At 35.4% G+C, this 13,068-nt stretch overlaps 1 protein-coding gene across 1 annotated transcript in view; it reads left to right on the forward strand.

Annotated features, from left to right (window-relative positions):
* LOC150109672 (neurobeachin-like protein 1) overlaps positions 1 to 13,068 on the forward strand; it is a 1,254,229-nt gene that overhangs the window by 190,951 nt on the left and 1,050,210 nt on the right. The gene's annotated exons all lie outside the window — the stretch shown is intronic.

The following is a 13,068-nucleotide window of genomic DNA, read 5'->3' on the forward strand; positions in this document are numbered from 1 at the left end:
TCTTTGTTTCACTAATGAAATACTGTGAGTTGCCATATTGAAAAAATTATAAAAACAGAGGAAAATCTAGTAAAAAACTCTATTAACGTTGAATTTTCGCCTGAGTATCATAGGCATCATCAGTCAGTACAAGATCACAGAATGGCAATTAAAGAGTAACAGACAATTCTAAAAAGCACCACCTGAGTAGCCAATGTAAGATAACTAATTGCCATTCTGTGATCATGATGATGATGCCTATGATACTTAGGTGAAAATTCTATGTCAATAAAGTTTTTACATGAGTTTTCCTCCATTTTCATAATTCTTTTCAATATTCATCACTCTTTTGTAAGCCATTCATCTCCTTGTAGTATATAAGTAAATTTGTAAAATATGACCTCCCATTAACAAACTCATGCTGTTCATTGCAAAGAATACCACTTTTTATCAGCCCAATTCTGTATCCTAGCTGTCGCCAACCTCTTCAACATGTTAATCACAACTCCAACATACACACACCTGGATGGGCATATAATTCAAAGCCTCAGTCTTTTCACCTCTTTTATGAAATGGAACAAATCCTCTTTCCACTCCTTTGGAACTTGCCAGTTGCACGACTCCTGTCAGATAAATCTGCCAAGGCTCCCACTTATAAGAACGAAACTTTCTGCATCAATACCTTGATTGCATCTATCCTCTGCAGAAGTTACCAATCTACCAATTCTAATTATCACATATCAAAAGTATCTTAGGATTTTTTTCTCGGTGCAGTTGACTAATTTCTGCTCATACTGCACTTTTGCTCTCCTTACCAAATGAATAATCTTCCTGGCCTGCCAGGAAGATTATTCAGTTGCATTCCTGATGCAGCTGATTATTACTGTTTGTGCTGCCTTCACAGTGTCTTCTTCCAGATTGATGCTTAATCTCTTCATTCATCTATATTATACCCACCTTATCTAGCCATTTGATCTTTGCGATACATTCACACATTTCTACTGTTAAATGGCTTTTGGCAGTGCTCAAGCATCATTTCTCCTTTTCACTTAATTTCTCCATTTCATCTTGTAACTCTAAACAATGAATTACACTATAACCACAGTAATTAACTTTAAATGAAATGAAAGTACAGAATTTCGTACTGAAAATAACAGTACATATCAGTGCCTAGAAACAAGCAAATCAAAGAAACAAGAATAATGGTTTACCAATTAAAAACTGTTTCCACATGCTAGAAATTAATATTAATGAATAATATTATTCAAAACTATTTTTGATGGTTAAAATAAAATAATAAGAATCTCCTAAACTTTTTTGTGGGGGGGAGACAATCTTTCCGATTCAGATTTGGCCAATGTAAAAGGGCTTCGCAATTTTCTTTGAAAAAGGTGTTCATATTTAAACCTACTTCTATGGAGAACATGAGCTTCATCCCACTGAACACTGTGTTTAGTGTCAATATTATGTTGTGCCAGACCAGACTTTTGAAGTTTCATGTATTCAATATAATATTGATGTTCATTAATTCTTTTTTCCACAGAACAGCCTGTCTGCCCAAAGTATGTTAGATTACATTCACAGGGTATCTGGTAAAAGCCAGCTAATGATAGAGGTGACAGTTTGTCTTTTGTAGATGGCAACAGATGAGAAATTTTGTTGATAGGAAAATATGTGGGAATAAGATGATACTTCTTCAAAATTCTACCAATCTGTTCAGAGATGTTCAGAAATATCAGGGATTGGAACCCTGTGGTCTGCTGAAGAATCCTGAGGTGTTGGAACATAGGAGTCAATTATCTGCTGGATTTGATTAGGATTGTAACCATTAAATTGCTTTAATTGTAACCATTAATGTTTTGATAATGAGACGTTTGTTGTAAGCTTGAGGGAAAGGAGCATACATTATGTGCTCTATTAATTAAAGACTTGATAACACCAATTTTTTGAGAGGTGTGATGAACAGACTTTTAATGAATGTATCTGCCAGTAAAGGTAGGTTTTTGATAAACACTGGTTGATAAATTACCGGAGGCTGTGCGCATAAGAAGCATGTCCAAAAATGGTAAACTATTAGTCTTTTCTTTTTCTATGGTGTGAATTAAATTCATTGGGGAAAGCTTTTGATCTGTTGTAGGAAAGTGGTAAGTTCATTTTCAGAATGACGTCAAACACAAAGACATCATCAACATAACAAAACCGATGAAAGGGTTGGGGATGAATGGATGGATGAGAACAAAGTATCTTCCAGATGGTTCAAAAAATAGGTTTGTATCCATATAATAATCTAGCAGATAATTGACCCATGGCAGTGCCTTCAGCTTGTCTATAGATCTTGTTTTTCCAGCTGAAATATCCTGATTCTATAACAAATTCAAAAATCTTTGCAATATTAGGAGGATAATCATCATATAGTAAATTAACAGTGTCAGATAATAGAATGTTCGATGTTATGCAAAAAATCTTGATTTTTTGCATAACATCGAACACAATCTGTCAGGACTTTCCAGCAAAGATGCTAAAAAATTACGCTTTAAAGTGGGTTTCAGCACTTGCTCTTTTCCTTTATTTGCTTTTGAAATAGATATATTGCTCTTTTGTCTTAATGAGAACAGATCAGTTGCCTTCATCCATGCATTCAGTTCACCATGGAAAAAGAAAAGGCTGGTAGTTTACCATTCTTGGACATTCTTCTTATACACACGGCCTCCGGTAATTTATCAACCAGTGTTTATCAAAAACCTACCTTTACTGACAGATGCATTCATTAAAAGTCTGCTCATCACACCTCTCAAAAAATTGGTGTTGTCAAGTTTTTAATTAATAGAGCCCATAATGTGTGCTCCTCTCCCTCAAGCTTACAACAAGAACTTCTCATTATCAAAATGTTAACAGAATTTAATGGATACAAACCTAATCAAATCCAGCAGATAATTGACTCCTATTTCCAACACCTCAGGATTCTTCAGCAGACTGCAGGGTTTCAATCCCTAATATTTCTGGCATCTCTGAACTGACTGGTAGAATTTTGAAGAAGTATTATCTTATTCCCACATATTTTCCTATCAACAGAATTTCTCATCTGTTGCCATCTACAAAAGAAAACTGTCACCTCTATCATTAACTGGTGTTTACCGAATGTCTTGTGAATGTAATCTAACATACTTTGGGCAGACAGGCTGTTCTGTGGAAAAAAGAATTAATGAACAACAATATTATATTAAATATATCAAAACCTCAAAAGTTTGGTCCGGCACAACATAATATTGACACTAAACACAGTGTTCAGTGGGATGAAGCTCATCTTCTCCATAGAAGCAGGTTTAAATATGAACACCTTTTCAAAGAAAGTTGCAAAGCCCTTTTACATTGGCCAAATCTGAATCGGAATGATTGTCTCTCTCTCTCCTAAAAGTTTGGGAGATTCTTATTTTATGTAACCATCAAAAATAGTTTCTAATAATATTATTTGTTAATATTAATTTCTAGCATGCAGCAACAGTTTTTAATTGGTAAACCACCGACTGGAGTATGCGCTTGTATTCCCGTTTCTTTGATTTGCTTGTTTCTACGCACTGATGTTGTACTGTTATTTTCAGTACGAAATATTTGTACTTTCATTTCATTAAACTTAATTACTGTGGTTATCATGTAATTTATTGTTTATAGTCATGCCACATGAACCTTTAAAGATTATCTTACAACTCTGTCTCTTAAGCTTTTCATAATCACTGACCTTGTAACTCCACATATATCCTTTCCTGACAGTTTTAATATGTCTGGCTGCTCACCTCATGATTGCTTATGCCAGTTGGAGGAAAATGTGACACCTCATTCACAATCACATTTTCTGGGGAAATGATCAGATCTGAGACATTTTATCTTTATGTTCTCTGTTATATGCTGTCCTGAGATAGTTGGCTCTCAAGAACTCAAGGTTCATTTTCATTATTCTTAGATATTTTTTCATTCCAATTATTAAAATCATGCATAACGATCTCCCTACTCTTGTTCACCAATCCAAGTTACCTATACATTTCTTCATCACTACCACCTCCATATTCCCTGGCGTATAGATTATATTATCTTCATCAGTTTCCTGATATGTACTCTCAAGGGGTGTTACTATGACAGCAATTCATGATTAAGTTTACATTATTATTAATCTACGATCCACAATTTTCCTCCAAATTAGTCTATTTCTTGTAAGCACTCCATTATTGTCATATCTAACATTTCATTCTTCTAAAGTAGTTCTGACTGAATCAGTCCACCTTGACCTTCCTCTGGTGTTCTTTCCTGCCATCTTGGCATCAAACACCGGTTTGGCTAACCTTTCCTCACTTATTCTATTTAAGTGGCCATACCACCTTAAATAAGCTCTGCTCACACATTCTTGAATACTAACAAATGTCATGTTCCTTTTTAATATCTTCATTTTTAATATGATTCTGTCACTAATGCCATCAGTTCACTCCTCTGATTTTTATTTTTACCTTCATATCTGTGGTCTCTAGTCTTTGATCAAGATTACTAAATATCAAATTAAATGTAGATTATATTTGGGATGCTGCAGTTTCTGTGTGCTAATGCCAGAAGTATCAGGAACAAGAGGGAGGAGTTTTTGGCATTGGTTAGTGCAACCTCACCAAAAGTTATAGGCATTAGTTAACAGTGAATGATGAGATCACAGAGATAGAATGTGAAGGGTTTTGTATTTTCAGGGAAGATAGAGAAGATGGGATGGGGAGAGGGGTATTCCTCATGATAGCAGGTGAATTGCAGCCAAATAGAATAGTAGATAGGTAGGAGAGTAGCTGTTCATTTAAAGCACTCTGGTTTGAGATTAAGGCCAGTAAGACAAAGATATACAATTGGTTGTTACTATAGACCAGGGAGTTCCACAAATGATTTGAACGACATGTATAGCCAAATTAGAACAATGAGTACAAGTCAAGTGATTACTATGGGAGACTTCAACTTTGGAGATATAGATTGAAAGGAAGATAGATCATATGAAGGAAATAGAATTAACACACCTACTAAGAGATAATTACTTAAAGCAGCATGTTATGGAGGAGACTAGGGGTGAGAGAGTATTGGATTTAGTCAAAGGAACATAAGAGCTATTCATAAGCAAGGTGACCACATTGCCTCTATTGGTGGAAGTGACCATGTGGTCTTGACTTGGGAGATTGTAAAACACAAGGAATATTCTGTCAAGAAGGGGTATATTTGGAACTACAAAGCAGGTGATTATGACCAACTTAGGAAGAATCTTAAATCTGTACTATGGTGTAAAACACTGCAGGGTAAGGATGTTAGTAGTGCATAGGATATAGTTATCTAGAGAAAGCAATATTAAATTGTATACCTAGGTTAAGGAGGGTTAATCATATAGGAGTTAGATGGATGTGCAATATCATTACGCATGAGCTACAGAAGAATAAAATGCTGTGGAAGGTAAAGAGAAAGGTGACCAGCAGACTCATGAACAGTACAAGACTCAGGCAAGAAAGGTGACCACCATGGCAAGGAAGGCAAAATCTGATTATGAGAAGAATCTAGCTGAGCAGGCCAAAAAAAATCCCAAAGACTTCTTTCATTATGTGGCAAGTGAGAGGAAGAATGACTATGGAAGATTAACCCTATTGAAAAACACATTAACATGTAGAGATAAGAAAGTTGTTATTCCTCTTTATAAGGCCTTGATATGTCCACATCTGGACTACTATGCTCATGTCTGGTCCTTTGGATTTCTTGGGGATGAGGAAGCGGTGGAGAGGATTCAGAGGCATGTGAGTGGCCTGTGCAACGTTCCCAATGAAAATAGATTGAGGATGCGTGGATTGCAGAAGTTGGTTGATAGGAGAAAAAGAGAGGATATGATAGAAACATTTACGTTGCTTAAAAGATTTTATAGTTTTGAAGCTGGAGAAATCTTTTATCACTTGACTAGAGGGAACAGAATATGGGTTCATCCGCAGGTTACCAAGGCAAAATTAATGTGAAGTCATTAGCCTCTATGTATGAGTTACCCTGTCATGAAGTTACTTCATGCACAAACTTTGTTTGCTTACATTTGGATAAAGGATGAAACCAATAATATAATTTCTTGGCATCTTTAATTAATAATATAACGAAGTGGAAAATTTTTCAACATCTTTCTCTAATCCAGTGCATTTTAATAATAAAGTGTGACACCTTTTGACTACTTGTATATGGAAATATGACTTCTGCATTATTTCAACCTTGGTATGACTTCTGGGTCTGTATCTCACTGGTGAGACTTCAGTAAGAAAGGTGAACCTTTCTCACAGGAAGTCAACAATACACATGCTGTGCAAGGAATAACTGTTCCTTCAACTGTAAAGGAAAATAAGGTATTATTATTATTCAGGCCTCCATGGAGTCAAAAGACTCATCCTGGAAGGTCCTTCCTAAGAACATAAAGTCTGTCAAGACTCCTCGAGGGGAGGTATCCCCTAAGAAACACAAAGTCTATCATACCACTCCTTAAACGCATTTACCATTCTTGCTCTCACCAGTCCATCAGGCAATGCATTCCATGGTTCAACCACCCTCCATGCAAAGAAACCACTCCTCATGCTCTTGCTCACAGTTTCCTTTCATAACGTCCAGGGATGGCCTCTTGTCATCACTCCTTTCCACTGTTCAACCAAGCGAAAGAACTCCCCAGTGTCAACCCTGTAATCACCTCTCAACAGTTTAAAAGTCTCAATCATATCACCTCTCCTTCTTCTATCAACCAAACTCTGCAGTCCACATTCCCTCAGCCGATTATCATAACTATCCTTGTACAGTCCTGAAACCGTCTTTGTATCCTTTCCGCAGTTAATTTATCCCTTTCAAATCCTGGGGACTAAATCTGAGAACAATAATCGAAGTGTGGTCTGATCAGAGACTTATACAACAAAATGATAACCCTTTTATCTCTGCAGGTCAGTGTCCTTTTCATAATTGCAGCAATCCACTGTGCTACCTTCACCACCTTTGCAACATGTCCCCTAAATTTCAGGTTTCTATCAATCATCAACCCCAGATCTCTTGTCTCCCCTACTTCCTCCAGTATAACTCCTCCCATAGAGTATGCAGCATCCCATCGATGTTTCCCAAACCTCAAGACCTTGCATTTTGCTGCATTAAACCGAGACCCCCATTCATTTGCCCATCTATCTAGCTTATTCAAATCGTCTTGCAGGGCCACCACATCTGCACTATTACTAATAATCCTTCCCAGCTTCACATCATCTGCAAACAACTGAATATCTCCTTGCAATCCACTGGCAATGTCATTGATATAAAGGTTAAACAATATAGGTCCTAGTACTGAGCCCTGTGGGACCCCACTTGTAACCCTCTGCCTCCTTGAAACTGCTCCACCATACACAACTCTCTGATACCCAATCTGACAGCCAATCCTGATTCCAGTTGACGAATCTGACATGCAGACCCATGTGCTGCAACTTAAATATCAGATTATCATGTGGCACCCTGTCAAATGCCTTCGTTAAGTCTAAGAAAATTGCAGTATATGCCTTTCCCTCATCTAATGTTCTTGTAATTATTATAAAAGGCTAGCATATTGCTAAAACAAGAGTGCCCTTTCACAAATCCATGTTGACTCTCACAGATAACATTATCCTCATCTGCCCAGTGCTGTATATGGTCCCTCACTGCTTTCTCCAAGATCTTAACAACTGCTGATGACACACAAACTGGCCTATAATTAGACACTTCCAGTCTGTTACGACCCTTATGCAATGGCAGTATCTTACCTTCCTTCCATTCCCTGGGCACCTTTCCCACAGCCGTGGGCACTTTGAAGGATAATGAGTCCATATATATATATTTTTTGGTATTTTGGAAAAATTCAGCAAGATCAGTAGATTAACTGCTAATGCAGACAAGACAAAATTAAAAGTTTATGGAAAGTGGGATCTTGGAGGCATTCTTTTGGACTAACCCCTAAGAGAGAAACCCCTCGTTATATTTGGAATTTCCTTCTGCACTTACCCACTATTACTAGTTCAAGAACATTGAAACCTTAGAAGACTGGAAACTTGAGCCACTTTCATTTTCTTCTAAAGCCATAGTACTCAAAACCATAATCTTTCCTGCTCAGTTGTACATAATAAATATTACAGACATCACAGAAGCTGAAGAAAAGCAATTATATAGTAAACCTGTGCAATATTTTTGGTACAATTGATACCAAGAAGTTAAAAAGGAATTTCTTCAACTATCAAAAAAGTATGGAGAATTTGGACTTCCAGTCTTAAAATTCTGCTATTTAAGCAATAGCTTCTAAAATCCAAAAAAATATTGCAGACTAATCACACATGTGCAGACCTTCTCTGGTACTACTTGGGTTTTCATCTTCTCCTGTTTGGAGTTAATGATTATAAAGGTCCAAAAGCTAAGATTGTTCCTGAATACTACAACACTCTGTGCTTAACTCTGAGACTGCTAAAACACTCTTGAATTGACATTCTTTCTATTAAAAAAAGTAAAATTTGGTATAAAGAAATCTTTAATCTCTTTTTCCATGAAGTTCCACAGTTGGGTATTGATAACAATATTTTGTTTCATAACTTGATGAAGTTCCAAGAGTACCCTAACAGGAGGGATCTTGCTTGGAGAATTGCATATGACCACCTTTCAATACCATCAAATGGAGGTACTTTAACATCTGAGATCCAATCTGTTACTGACTGGAAACAGTAGAACATGCATTCTACAGCTGCCCTCTTGCCCTATATTTATCCATTACTTTCAATTGTAAGTAATGGATATCAATTATCCATTACTTACAACAGAACAGGTTATTTTTTTGCAATACCCACCACCTGTCAGCAATGGGAAGAGAATTTTGATTTTTATAATTAATGAATTAAAATACCATTTATGGAAGAGTAGAAAGAAACATGGATTTGAAAACCAGCAATATCACATCTAAATGCTTTATAACATTGTATTGTGGAAATTTTATTGTTCAGTCAGATGATTTTTGTATTTAGAAAGAAGCATTCTAGGAGATATCAAATGAGAGATTTCTTGCTATGAGAGGTTTTTTAAATAGTTCCATCCTCTTAACCTCCCTACCGGCTAGGACGTCTATAGACATCCAACTAAATCTGGATATGTTTCAGCCCACCTGTTTAAAGAACCTGGATAAGAAGTGCAATTTGACTGTCATGTCCATTAGAAGGTGTGATAAACCCTCACGCTGAAGAGAACGGTTAATCGGATTATCTCCCGTTCATAGCTGCCTCTCAAGTTGCCTATAACAAGAAACGGACTCTCTTGTTCCATGCTGGTTAACTGGATTTTAGTTATATAGTATAGACTATGCCCCCCCCCCCCAGTTAATAAATGAAATATATAAATAATAACGGGAACATTTTCACCTTGCCAACACTTAACATTGATGTGATATGGGCTCCAAATTTCTTGTTTCGGAGATATATATGCAGAATCAAACAATATTATTACTACCTTATTTCTGTTTCTCGTGTGGGAGAAAAACAGTAAAATGTCACTCTTATAATTATATGAGATGTTATTATGGCAAAAATAGTAAGAAAAAAGTCATTTGCACTTTCTGTTCAAAACACAAAAAAAGAACAGTGTAAATTCAGCCAGTGGAAAAGAAAATACTACATATTTTTCTTCTGTTATCTGATTTTTTTCTTGTAGTACAAAGAAGAAATCACTGCATATAACACGGAGTCTGCATGAGGGAAAAAAATCTGGAAATTGGTTACATTATAACGAATAGAGAAATCATGTCAGAAAAATTATTCACGTAAGATTCTAATCTCAGCAGACATAACATTTTCTTCTAGATTACGTATCTAAAGTAACTGAACCTTTGCTACTATTTTACACTAAAATGAATGGGTATGTTCCCCAAGTGATTTACGTTTGTAACAGCTGTCTTGCGAACGATTTATGAAATAAAGAAATAAATTATCTGAAATATCCGCAGATTGATTAGGTCTATACCCCCCCCCCCCAAAAAAAAAAAAATTATGAAATGCATATGCACCTTTTCTTTGAAAATAATTCAAATCCTCTTTTTCAAGATAATTGTATGATTTAATTTCTAATTTTTGATAATAAAAGTGAAACTAATCATTATAAATTAAGCAATTATTTTGGCATAAATAATGTATAAGCATGTAAACGAAATATCAGTATTTCTGTTAGGATATAGGTAATCAACAATCGAAAAGGAAACAAGACATTCTTGACATATTCTGCACTACAGCCTGAGGCACTTTAGTGCGACTTTAGTGTTCTCCCCTTTCTTCTCAATAGCACTGAGAGTAATAAGCCTTCAACTTTTCCTCCAGCTAAGAGGATATTACCAAGTATTTAGAAGACGTACATTATTTCAGAAATAGCTTCCAGCAGCAGAAGTAATATTTAGATTTTTTTAAAGAAAAACAAACACAAATAATACTACTGAACTTTCTTTTGTGTGGTATGCATATAAACAGTTTTGCATGGTGAAAATATAGCATATTATTTCTAAAATTTCACATAATTTCAGCGGACAGTAGAACAGCTGGTTTTAGATTGCAAATAAATAGAACAGAATTAGAAGCTTCACGATACAATCTGATTGCCGTATATCTATTGTCAAAATGGTAAAATGAAGTAATTAATTTTGAATGCTGTCTAGAAAAGCTTTCAAACCTGTATAGAAATTTAGAGTAGTTATGCAATTGAGTTCCAGGAGAGAATAAGGAGGGGGGGGGGTGGAAGCATTAGAAAATCTTCAAAATGAGCAAAAATGTTGAATCATTCCATATATGATATTTTTCACATTATATTTTCAACATATCTACGAGGTTATGCACTAGATGTTATCGTAATATGCATAATACAAATAAATAAATAAATAAATAAATAAAAGACCAAGGCGAAGAATCACTGCTAAAATATCATTGGATATAAATTTTTGATACCAAAAAGACACACAATCGGAAACCGAGTAATGCAATTTAGCATTTTAACATTTTTTTTTTATTTTGTCTTTATGAATAACAAAAAATCGTTTCTAAAACTGGAATGTGATGATCCATATAATGCTATTTGGCTAGAAACGAAAGCAAAAGGACATATTTATTTCAATAAATATTATTTAAAAATATAAATATTTGACATAATATTTTCAAAGCAAACATTTGAAAATTCTGAAATTCGAAAAAAAATTATTCAATTATTATAAGTAAAGTGAAAGAACAATCAGTGCAACTCTTCCGGTGCACTGATTTGTAGAATAAAATACACCAAATTTACTAAATAGATTCATTGCAAAAGCTGATCAGTGGTCATTTCAGGATTGATTTTTTTCGCATATGTGAAATTCATTTCAATTTTTGGGAAGAGACACAATAAATCATTTTAGAGGCAAGAAAGGTCAAATAACTTAGGACAGTAAATGAAATTCTAAGCAACACAATAGACGTAAAGATGGGGTGACACAAAGGTTACTCAGCAACAGATAATCCACTAATGGCTATGGAATAGCCGTAACGAGATTAACGGCGGAGGAAGGTAATGGCATGATAAAAGGTAGAATGGCGATGAAGTTTTGATCCATGAATAAAGCTAGGGAGTGTTGAATATTTCATCCACACCGGCCGGTTGGGAGGTTAATTCAATGTGGTCTTATATTCAGTTGCAGGGATGACTGGAGAGCAATCCTAGGCAGAGAAGGCCAACTCAAGGCAGTTGTCCCAGATGGAGCTAACCACCTGGGTATCAGTCATCTTTGCACTTCAGTTTCAATTGATCTTTTGTTTGTTCATCTATATGAGATTGGCGAAAAAAGTAAACTGATAGCCTTTGGCTATATGATGATATAAAACAGCTGAGGCCTTTTCTCTATCTCTCATGCTATCTATCTGTCTTTTCTTTCTCTTAATACTATCAAGCTCTCTTGCACCCCTACACAAACTACTCTAGGCCTGTGATGAACAATTCTTTACTTTTTCACCTCAATAAAGGTGAAATCTGATCTGGGTAGTGGCCCTTCCCATAATGCATAGCATTATGAATGTCTGTAAGGATATGTGCTTTGCATTATGGGATAGTAAGGCAATCGATGTGAAGCCATTAGCTTCTATATACGAGTTGCCCTGTCGTGAAGTTACTTCATGCACAAACTTTGTTTGCTTACACTTGGATAAAGGATGAAACCAAGAATATAATTTCTTGGAATCTTTAATTTATAATATAACCAAGTGGAAAAACTTTCAACAAGTTGAATAAAGGTGTGGTTAGTAGGGGTGTGACTACTAGATCTTTTGCTTGGAGAGTTATGAATGAGTGGAATTGGTTGCGAGAATCAGTTGCGAGTGCTTTGTCTGTTAATGGGTTCAAGGAGAAATCATGATGGATTGTGTGGATAGATTTGTCTCCTGCTGAGTCTTTGGATTCCATAGTGGTGCCTGTATATTAATAATAATAATAATAGTTATTTAATTATCTAAATTTAAATCATAAATCTGATTAATAATAATAGTTTGTTCATGCAAAGCTTGAAGAAATTTTAAATCAGTGAACACTGGCTTTCTCTCGTTATAGTGCCTTTGTTACTGTTATAATGACCTTGCTTATAATAAACTACCGGAACATCTCTGCTGCAATCTTGCATTTTATTGCTGTTAACTTGTTAACATCTTCATGGAAGTTTATTATAAATATTATACATAGAATATACATCATACCTTTCCCTTAATCTCATTCACTGAGTTGATGGAGGTAGTGGTGCACTTGCTACATTGTGAATCATTGTTCTTTTCTGTGCTGCCATTTATTATAAAATTTCACCCGCATGTGTTTTATAAAATTATTTTAGCAACTTATGCATTTATCTCATGTTCTCTCTCTCTCTCTCTCTCTGTTTTTTCTCTTAAACCACCTAATCTTCAATCTTTCCTTGTAGGAAGCATTCCGTTTCATCATTAACATTGCCATGTTGAAGGATACTCTGCATAGCAAACCTTTCATTGTATTACATCATTTCTTTGTTCTTTTAAGATTGCTGAGAAT

This window comes from Typopeltis vanoorti, chromosome 2, assembly GCF_054136105.1.
Source record: "Typopeltis vanoorti isolate ZY-2024b chromosome 2, IOZ_Tvanoo_1.0, whole genome shotgun sequence".
Lineage (NCBI taxonomy): Eukaryota > Metazoa > Arthropoda > Arachnida > Uropygi > Thelyphonidae > Typopeltis > Typopeltis vanoorti.